An 11,411-nucleotide genomic window follows, 5' to 3' on the forward strand; every position below is an offset into this window, starting at 1 on the left:
GACTCATACCACATTATGATTGTGTTTTAAATTTTTCTTTCAGATTTAAAATATGCTTAGTTTGATTTACTAAAATATAATTCAAAAATGTATTATTTAATATTTTAAATAATATTAAATTATTTAATCAACTCGACTACAATAGGGTTTCAGCAACAACAACAAAATTTAGGAGTTAGGTCACAGCTCACTGTTTCGTTCTCTATATTGAGACTTGCATGGGGTTTTAAAGTGCCCCTATATGCTTTTCCCAATAATACCTTTCATGCAGTGTGAGCTGTTTGCAAATGTAAAAGGTCTGCAAAGTTTTAAAGATCAAATAAAAATTAATGTCTCCTTTAAGAAAGGTTTGATTCTGAACTGCCGAAACGAGTCGTCTGCGATTCCAGTCTCACTTCCGTTTACATGTGTAACAATGTAACACATTTGCATAATGCCACCCTATGGTCTTCATTGGTTGCTCGCGAACAACGTCTGACCCGCCCTTAAACACTGTAGTTGTAGCTGAGGCCTGGAAGAGTTTGGTTCGTGTTGTCGACGTGTCGATGCTGTTTTCAGCGCTGCGAACCCACTTTGCATGCACTTACTGTACACAAAAGGATAAGGACTCACGCTGGAATTGATACGGCATTGTTACATCGTTCGTATCACTGTTTATGCAAGCGCTGAGGAAGCCTACAATGCTGAAATTCAGTAATAGGCGTTTCGTTTGCGACATGTTCTGTAAGCTGTTGACCAATCACAACAGACTGGGCCGTCTGAAAATTACGTCTGATTTTGGATGCATGTAAATCTATTGAAGGAGACCCCAAAAACTAAATTAGTAACCTTTAAAATAGCATAATAGGGGCACTTTAAAGGCTTTTGTCCATTTTACTGCACTCAATTCCAATGAAAATCAGAAATTTTAAATGTTTTATTTTATTTATTTAATTATTTATTTAAACTTTCAGCTGTTGAAGGTATTATATTACAAATCATTTTGTATGAGTGCTTAACAGGATATGAAACACAGATACACTGAAAATCGCCAGCTATTTGCCTTCATAATTTAAAGGTTTCATGAACAGGAGTAAAAATTACACTGATTTTTAGTCAGGTTCACCTCAGATTATTTTGATCTCTTTGAACTCAATAAGGGAACAGTTACCCAAAAACTGAAAATTCTGTCATTATTTAGGCCCTGTTTACACCTGGCGTTAAGACATTTTTGGTTGATTTGAACAAGAAGACGAGGGACCTGTCTCTTTTGTCCACTTTCAACCACTTCTGTCCGGATTTCTTCGAGGGGAGGATCTATGGGTGGATAAATGTAAATGTATGGGTTTTTTCAGATCTTTCGATCTAATGGACAAAATACGCTTGCGTAATTTACATATGAACGCCCCCGGAGATGACAGAAAAACATACGGAGAGCAGCAGCTTTCATTTCTGCTCTGACTGCCGCAAGAGCATGTTGAACGCTGTGAGTGTGTGTTAGAAATCAAGAATGGTGAGAGAACATTGTGCTTGGTATGTTTTTCGTCTTCAAACCAAACTTGGGTCTTTAGCTGACAAAGTTTAAATCCCGTCTGGCTAGCGCATTAGGTCAGTAGGTGGTCTTGCGATCTGATCAATCTGTTCGACCACATTGGACCACATGAACGTTTACACTACAAAACAATCCGGTCAAATGCGTTTTTGACTACCTCTTGAAGTGGTCGAAAGTGGACAAGCTCAAAACTTTTTAGACCCCGTTTACACCTGTATTTAGTGTTGTCCACTTGTGTTCTGATCTACCAAAACACATCTTAATATCAGGTGTAAACAGAGCCTTAGTTCCAAACTCGTATGTTTTTGTCTTTCTTCTATAGATTTTCCAGTCTAAACTTGGGCTGTTCCGACTTCATAAATAATAAAACTGCAACAATAAAATACCATAAAAAGGTTCCTCATTTTATTGTTCTATGCAAGAAAGAAAATCATAGAGGTTCGGAACAACATGAGGGTGTAAATAATGGCAGAAATTTCATTTTTGGATGAATTATAATACACATTTAGCACACTTTTGTGATTATATGGTTTTTAGTACCGTCTCAGCTTCAACATCTGATTACCAATGGTCAAGGTTTGTAAATTAGCCATCTTTTCCATTGGACTGATCAGCCAAAGCTTTTCCTCTCAGGGTTGCTAAATCGCTGGCTGGTAATCACAATTTCTAAAGCATTCCATTTTTGTTGTGCTCCCTTAGCCAATTCATATTTTAATAACATTTTAATGTTGAAAATAAATTGAACATTGTAATATTGTCATGTTGATCAGGGCTAATAGGTGATCAGGGATCAACCACAGATTGTCAAGTAAAATTAAACATGGGGACGCTTACACACTAACAGTCTGTAGTTTTTATTTCTCCAACTAATAAACTAAAGTCTATTAAACAAGTATTTAAATTTGTATGGCCTTTACAATAACGTTAAACTCTTAAATGACTCTTAAAACTCAACAGAATTTTTCCCAAAATGTGCATTTGTTATTGTTTTACATCTTAAAAGAACTGATATTTATTGTATTATGAATATAGAAAGTGTTTGGTCAATAGTTGTAATCCACATGTACAGTACGTAATCATATTTAGCTATAAATGCATTATAATGTTGATATTTATGTTTGCTGTGTTAAGATTATACATTTCATAAGGATTTCATTAGTGTTTTTTGGAAAAGTATTTTTATTTGCTGTTTTTTCCCCCAAAAAGTTTTATTTCATGATGAGTGAATTTCAGCTGAAATGTGTATGCCATTATAACACATCGCCTTAGTCAGTGAAGATTTACGCTTTTAGTGGACCAACAAGGTGAACGTGATTTCACCAAGTACAACATGTTCCTGGATGAACATCATTGTTGGTCCTGGAACAACATTCAAATCAACCAATCAGATTTGAAGGACAAGTTTACAGTTTATGTCAAGTTTAGGCTTACAACCAGGTGCTTCCACATCAATGTTATTCACATTCATTCAACAAAATATGTTGATCCAGGAACATGTCTTACTTGGCAAAATACCCGTGACCTTGCAAACACACACTGTCAGGTACGTTTTTGCACCCTTACAGGGTTTAAGTTGAAAGTAAGGGCTGTTTGTGACTTAAGGTTTTAGTTTGAACTTGAATTTGCTTCTGCTCTCATTTTTTGCTTTATGGAGACTTATGAGTTGCACTGACAATGCAATTTTTTGTAAATACATGAGACCCTAATGATATTTTATTAACCAAGTAAGTGTTGATGTTATGGATGCTGTTGCCTATAATATTCAGTTCTAATGTTCAGTATACAGTAATATCTAAATCTATACATTTTTAACACAATTGTACAATGACTTTAACTGTTTCTAAATGATTTTAAAAATGTGTTAATGACATTTGTTCATTAAGTGTTCCCTGCTTTTGTCATTTTTGACTGCTTTTTTCAAATCTTTGTTTGGTGTATTCTGCTTTATGACAAATGTGTTTACTATAAAGGAGCAGTTACAGTTTACATCCACCATAGAGCTTTCACTGCCACTCAGCCTGAGATTATTCATTTCGATTTTCATTGACCTTGAATGAAAACAACACTATTTATTATAACTTATTAGCGTGCGCATACTGAATGTACAAAAGTCTCCTTCCTCTCACTTTTGAGTCACTAGAAAATGCTGGATGGCAGATGTTTGATAAATCCTGTGATTAATTATGGTGTTTTAACATGTTGAAATGATAGAAAGCTTATAGTTTACCTTTGACTCAAAGCCAACCGAAAAAGGACAAGCCAAGTTATAAAATAGTTATCACACAATTTAATGCTATTTTGCCCTGACAAATCTTTCTTAAAGGGATAGTTCACCCAAAATGTTTTAATTCTGTCATCATTTACTCACCCAAACCGGCATGAATTTCTTTCTTTGCTAAACACAGAAGAAGGTATTTTGAAGAAAATGGGTAACCAAACAGTTGACAGTAGCCATTGACTTCTGTAGTACCAAAAAACTAGTACGGCTAAAATGGTCAATGGCTACCATGAAATGTTTGGTTACCCACATTCTTCAAAATGTTTTCCTCTGTTCAGTAGAAGAAAGAAATGCATAGAGGTTTGAAACAACACAAGTAAATTATGACAGAGCTTTAATTTGTGTGTGAACTAAACCTTTAAATAATGTAGAATTTAGTGTGTTCATGATATCTGACACCAAACTTCACAAAACATCAGGCTGCTTACCTGTCCTTAATTCTGGGGAGAATTATGAAAATATGAATTCAGTAAAATGACTGAATCCTCTATTTAAGCTGAATCCACTTGAAACCTAACCCTGACCTCGCTGTAAATATCATTTGTGCCTTTTCTAGTTTGGGTGTGTTTCGGAACAGTTCAAGGCTTTGTCTTGTTGGCCATTCTGCTTATAAAAATGTCTTTTGAACCTTTCACATGAAGGTATTTGTGATTGTGATTTCGCTGCAACGTTTGTATTGCCCCAGTTTTTGTATTTGTATTAAGACCATGTTATTTCATATACCAATGCTTTTTATCAAGGAAACTTCCTTCTGAAGCATCATTTGAGTCCTGCATTCTACGCATTTTGTATGTATGTGGGTTGATCAATAAACACAAAGAATAAACACCATTTTGAACCCAATTATTCATTAATTTATTGCTTTATTTACTGAAATTGCAGTTAATGTTGAATACTGTCATGCTACAGGACAATTTTCACATTTTAACTAAAATGTTCAATATAAAATGCATGCTCTTTACTGTCTATCCAAATAGATTTGGCTTTGATTAAATCATGTTTTAATTGTCAAGACAAAATTTGAAATGGAATTTACAACCAACAAATGGCTGTATTAGATCATTGCTACAGTATTTCTCAGCCATCAGTTCCACCACCAAACCACCAGATGTCACAATTCTAGTTTGGTTTTACTTCATTGTGATCATTTTCTGTTTGTCAGTAGGCTACAGACTTTAAAAATAATGGCAATGTTTTGTATGTAAAAAAAGAAAAAAGGGGACTTCTTTCAAGGATTTTTCATTTTTATGCCATGGATCAATCCATTATACAGATTTAAACACTGACATTTGTAATGTAGGCCTACAAATGTGAGCCAAAAACATCTTGGGATTTGAATGAGTATGTGCTTCATTCTGAGCTGCCGGATGTCCCAGTAGAGGGCCCCACTTTACACCCTCAGGAGACTTCTGATCTATTAGTCATTCCACTGGAATTAATTATTCATAGAGATCTGCCATGTTCTTAACAGACATTTTCAGTAAAGTGCCCAAATTACATTAAATTGCTATTCCCAGTCAACCGAACATTTGCATAACATTTATTCTTTAAGCATTGAGCATTATTTTAACTGCAGTTTCTCTTTAACCAAGAATTGTAGACAAAACAAATGTAAAAACCAACTGTCATATAATAAAAAAATAAATAGGCCTACATTAACTCAATCCTCAGATATAGGGTACGGATCTAACATTCAACATGATATTAAAATACATTGTATTGCTATAGTTAGTAGGCCTAGGCTATAGTTCATTCATATGAATGTTCTGAATGAGTGTTCTTTCACATGGGTGTTCTTGCCTTATTTTTTTCAGAATCAGTGTGTAGAAAAAATATGGATCATAGCCATCTGAATATAGCTCACTGGAGCTGAACTAGGCTGTTCATATGCACACAGGGACACAAAAAAGTATATCCAAATAATTATTGCAATGCATTTTTAGATGATTTATAAAGTCCCCCTTGGGCTACAGGGTGATAGCTTCTATTTCACAAGACTGGTTGCCCACTGAAGCTAAGCACGCAGGGTTGAGCCTGGTCAGTATACCTGGACGGGAGACGGAGACCTCCTGGGAAAACTGCTGGAAGAGGTGTCAGTGAGGCCAGTAGGGGGCGCTATCCCTGTGGTCTGAGTGGGTCCAGTATACAATAATGGGGACACAATACCGTCAAAAAGCCCCATCCTTCGGATGAGACGTTAAACCAAGGTCCTTACTCTGTGGTCATTAAAAATCCCAGGATGTCCTTTGAAAAGGGGTGTAAGTAACCCCGGCATCCTGAGCAAATTGCCCATTGGCCTCCTAATCATCCGCATACTGATTGACTTCATCACACAGTCTCCTCTCCGCCAATAAGATGGTGTGTGGAGGGAGTTCTGGCGTATCTTCCAGATGGATGCTGCACATTGGTGGTACATGGTCGAGGAGAAGTGTTATATAAATGTAACAAATTATTAAGTAGCCTACACTTTAGCATACTGAACTTACTGACATTTAATTTCATGTTATTTGCAATTTGTATGTAGCCTATTACATGCAATTAGTTGAACTTAAGTGCGCTTTTTTGTTATAAATAACGACATTAATCATGGTACATGTGCTTTAGTACACTGTAAAAAATTTATCGTAAAATCAACAGTAACTTACTGGCAACAAATATCCAGCAAGCTTCAGTATTTTACTCCACGGTAAAATTACTGTAAATCTGACAACAGTACTTCACAGCATACCGTATAATAACTTACAGTATATTTATACTGTAAAATTAATTACAGTTCTTGTTTTTGCACTGTATTTTAAAATACAATAGTTAACAGCATACTGTATAATAACTTACAGCATTTTTATACTGTAAAATGAATTACAGTGCTTGTTTTTGCACTGTATTTTAAAATACTGTAAAGTTACTATGCAGTATAATTGATTATGGTATTTTTATATATATACACACAACATATAACCAACTGCAATCTGTTACACGCTTGAAAATGAAAAGAATGAAAGCTAAAGGCGTGTATGCAAAAAATATTTCACACAGTTGTATTACTGATTATTAGATGTTACGTCAATTATGACAACACACAGAAGTCAGTTTAAAATTCTTTATTAAAATTTAATTAAACTAGAAACACTCCAGACTTGGCAGGGCCAAGCAAAGAGCAAAACTCATCCTCAACACGCTGCAATCTTGAACAACTGTACACACTGAAAGAAATGAAAAACATATTCAACACTGCATAGACGTACACACAGAGATTACTTTAAAGGAGAACTCCGGTCAATTTTAACATTGAGCTCATTTTTTTGTACATTTGGAGTGCTGTCAGTACAGAGAACAACGACAAAAATCGGTGTTGCCTACACAGAGTTATTCTATTTTTAAAATTTGCACCCTGTTGACTTCAATGGGGCAAGTTTTAAACCTGCTTTTAGCCTCTTAACATCCTTGATGTGTCATTACAAGTGCACAGCCATGTGAGTGATTCCTTTAGAGTGAACACGAGTGAATCTGACTGCAGTAGATGTGAAAGATATGAATAAAAATGATGTTATTTCAGCCAGCGCACATACCTGTGTTTAAATCCTGTTTTCGGCTGAAGTCCAAAGTAGTCGATTGTCGAGTTCGGGCGCATGATCGTACGTACTAAACCTATGCGCGTGAACTCGACAATCGACTACTGAAAAATACAGGTATGTGCGCTGGCTGAATAAACATTTTTATTCATATCTTTCACATCTACTGCAGTCAGATTCACCGTGTTCACTCTGAAGGAATCACTCACATGACCTGTGCACTTGTAATGACACATCAAGGATGTTAAGAGGCTAAAAGCAGGTTTAAAACTTGCCCCATTGAAGTCAACAGGGTGCAAATTTTAAAAAGAGGATAACACTGTGTAGGCAACACCGATTTTTGTCGTTGTTCTCTGTACTGACAGCACTCCAAATTTACAAAAAAATGAGCTCAATGTTAAAATTGACCGGAGTTCTCCTTTAATGAATTTTAGTGCATTATTCAATAACTGAAATGACTTAACTCTGTTTTTAATGAAGGAGTAAAACTCATCCTCAGCACGCTGAAATCTTGAACAACTGGACACACTGAAAGAAATGAAAAACATATTCAACACTGCATAGACGTACACACAGAGATTACTTTAATGAATTTTAGTGCATTATTCAATAACTGAAATGACTTAACTCTGTTTTTAATGAAGGAGTAAAACTCATCCTCAGCACGCTGAAATCTCGAACAACTGGACACACTGAAAGACATGAAAAACATATTCAACACTGCATAGACGTACACACAGAGATTACTTTAATGAATTTTAGTGCATTATTCAATAACTGAAATGACTTAACTCTGTTTTTAATGAAGGAGTAAAACTCATCCTCAGCACGCTGCAATCTTGAACAACTGGACACACTGAAAGAAATGAAAAACATATTCAACACTGCATAGACGTACACACAGAGATTACTTTAATGAATTTTAGTGCATTATTCAATAACTGAAATGACTTAACTCTGTTTTTAATGAAGGAGTAAAACTCATCCTCAGCACGCTGAAATCTTGAACAACTGGACACACTGAAAGACATGAAAAACATATTCAACACTGCATAGACGTACACACAGAGATTACTTTAATGAATTTTAGTGCATTATTCAATAACTGAAATGACTTAACTCTGTTTTTAATGGAGTAAAACTCATCCTCAGCATGCTGAAATCTTGAACAACTGGATTTTTACCTGTAAGACAAAGAGAAACATGGATCAGTTAAAACATAAAAAGGTTACAAAATAATTCCAATATGTAAAATCAAAATAAATAATTAGAAAATAAAACAAATTTCAAAGACCAAAAATTACAAGCTAACAACTAAATTGCAACTTAAAAATATCAAAAAAGTTAACATATTTTTTGTAAATGAAATAATTGAATGCTCATATTAATTATTCAATCTGTGCATTTAATTTATTACTTGTAAAAAAAGGTGGCTAGCATGAGCATTTTAAGAATAATATGATTGTTTTACAGCTGATTTCATGTCTATGATATTTGTGTTCAATAGAATTTGAATATTACATTTACACTAGTATATTTTCTTTTTTTAAAAATAGAATGTAAGTTTCACAAGGTGAGATTTGTGTCATGACTCATGAAAGGAGTATTTTTAGCAACATTTTGTATTTAACGTGATCTAAAAATTAGAAAAGGTTAGACTTTTTAATTGATTTATAGAGCTAATAAAAAATCTGATTTTTAAAATGTCGATTTGAGCCGTGCAAAGAGCATGAGTGCTTCCCAATACACAAATTGATGCATCCTTATTTTCTCACTCCGTCCTTCACCCCGAAACTGCGTCTTCCCTCGAATTTGGGTGTCGAAATTTTATTGAATGCTGAATGTTGTGCTTGTTCAATTTACGCAGCTCCACCGTTAATGATCTAGCACTCCCTTAGCACCTGCGTGGCTGCGTTAAGAATTCTCTGGCGCTGCCCCACGGGGATTAACGTTATATTGGTCATTTTCGTGAATATCAAACTAATATCAAATATACAACTAAATTAACCGCAGTCCGTTGGCAGTGGGTTTTATCCAGACATTAATAAACTAATACAGTCCACTTGAATTAGGCTAGTGAATGAAAACGAATGAGCAAAATCGAACTGAAGGACTTGTGGATGCCGAGACGCGGGAATTCATTCGGCGGGACTTTCACTGCCTGTGTATTCACTTTAAGTGTGCATCATACTAACGTTATAAAATGTATAATATGACTAATAACACTGTGGTTGTCCATTCAATTCGTGTAGGCCTATAACATAACTTACCGGTAGGGTTAAGTTACATATTGTTGTATGAGGCCTCGATCGCGACAAGCAACACGCACACGGTGTAATTTACACACAAGTGTTCAGAAACAAGAACATTTCGATTAGCTGCTAACGTTACTTTGTTCTAAACTTGAAAATAATAACTGACATTAACATCAAACCTTGTGATAACTAGTATTTGGCTAACTGGCTAGAATGTTCGCGTTAAAAAGCTAACGTTACCTTAACTTTACCTTTATATCAAACTCACCACCGATTATGATACTTAACAACAGTTAATGGTAAAACGAATATCTTCACATTTGTAGTGGTGAAACATTTAGAAATACACATTTTTAAGATTTTGAATACAATTTTACATCTTACCTAGCTAGTTCTTGCTGGTTCTGCGTGCTCCGTCCGAAGTCCCTCAGTCTCAGTCAGGATGAAATGGAAAATTCCAGACGAGTGTGACGGCTGACGGTTAGATGATGGTTGCCAGGTGTATATCCCGTGCGATTCCCTCTTTATGTAATTAAGTGTGTAAATCGAAAGCAAAATAATAATAATAAATCATGGAAATCGATTTTTATCTATTTACATTGCCTATATTATTGATCATTGGATGGGACTACATCTCCCATCCAAATATTTTAGGCTATAATAATCTTTGAGATTAGTTGTGTTTGTGAAAAAATCTGGCAACCATAAAGAAAAAAAACGAAAAAAACACCCAAGCAAATTTAAACTTTTTTTAACTATATGCTAAATGCCTTAATCTATGGGTTACCTTATGAAACGATGTATTATAAAATTCCTAAGCTGAAATAACCTCAATAAACCAAAAAATGTCCTCTGTCAGGCTTGTCTGTTGGAATATTACTGTCATCAATTTAACAGGAGTATAAGAATTACTGTAATTATTTTCTTTCCCCCACCAAAGAAAAGCATAAATTGACAGCAACTTTCCTGTAAATAGTTATACGGTAACAAAGCTGGAAATACAGCAAAAATGATGTAAAAGCTATAAAATTGACAGCAACTTACTGTAAACTGTTTCTACAGTAAACTTTCACTGGAAATACAGCAATAATACTGTGAAAACAACAGAAATCATTTACAGTGTATGTTACTCAATACTATAAGTTAAAACTTTTAACTTGACCTTATTACACTGCACTTTTTAAAAAAGTGTAAGAAACCAAAGTGCAGCCTCTTTAAATTATTGTCTAGACTAGTGGACTTATATTTCAGCATTATTAGGCTATCATTTGCATGCACAGTTTTGAAGTGAACTACAACTGTACATTCAATAAAGAAAGAAAATAAGTGTTCCCAAGTTCAGAAAGGTGCTAGTAGGGTATTTCATCAACTCAACTGTGACATTAATTTGTTTTACAAATGAAAACACATATTTAGAAAAAAAAATGCACTTGGAGGGGGCTTTATTCAGGATAAGAAGCCATTTTCAATTCGCGCGAATGAAAACGAGGCTGACGGATAGATGCACAGTCAATTCGTGGCTATCGCGTGTCTAAATTTCAATTCGACAAAAAAGTTGAATTACGACCCATTCAACAGACTGTATGTCTATCTCATACAGCCTCGGTTTAATTCGCGAAATATTACATAGCCTATGGCATGGCATACACCTCCCTGCCTAAACGTCCAAGCGTAACAATACGAGAGAGCTTCAATTTCTCGGTTCGGCTGTTTCCGGCTGCAGTCGGCTGAGGGAATGCAGACACCGAAGCAAGCAGACTATAGTGTAGTCAGTG

The 11,411-nt window shown here is 35.1% G+C and overlaps 1 protein-coding gene across 2 annotated transcripts in view; it reads left to right on the forward strand.

The window, feature by feature from the left end:
• Positions 1-11,355: 11,355 nt before the first annotated feature.
• The window catches only part of radil (Ras association and DIL domains), a 22,633-nt gene continuing 22,577 nt past the window's right edge, over positions 11,356-11,411 (forward strand). For both annotated transcript variants that reach the window (XM_079854514.1, XM_079854515.1), the window contains exon 1: positions 11,356-11,411. This exon is cut by the window's right edge and continues 83 nt beyond it. The gene's annotated coding sequence lies outside the window, so the exon portion shown is untranslated.

Source organism: Squalius cephalus (genome assembly GCF_949319135.1).
Source record: "Squalius cephalus genome assembly, chromosome: 2".
NCBI classification, from domain to species: Eukaryota; Metazoa; Chordata; class Actinopteri; order Cypriniformes; family Leuciscidae; genus Squalius; species Squalius cephalus.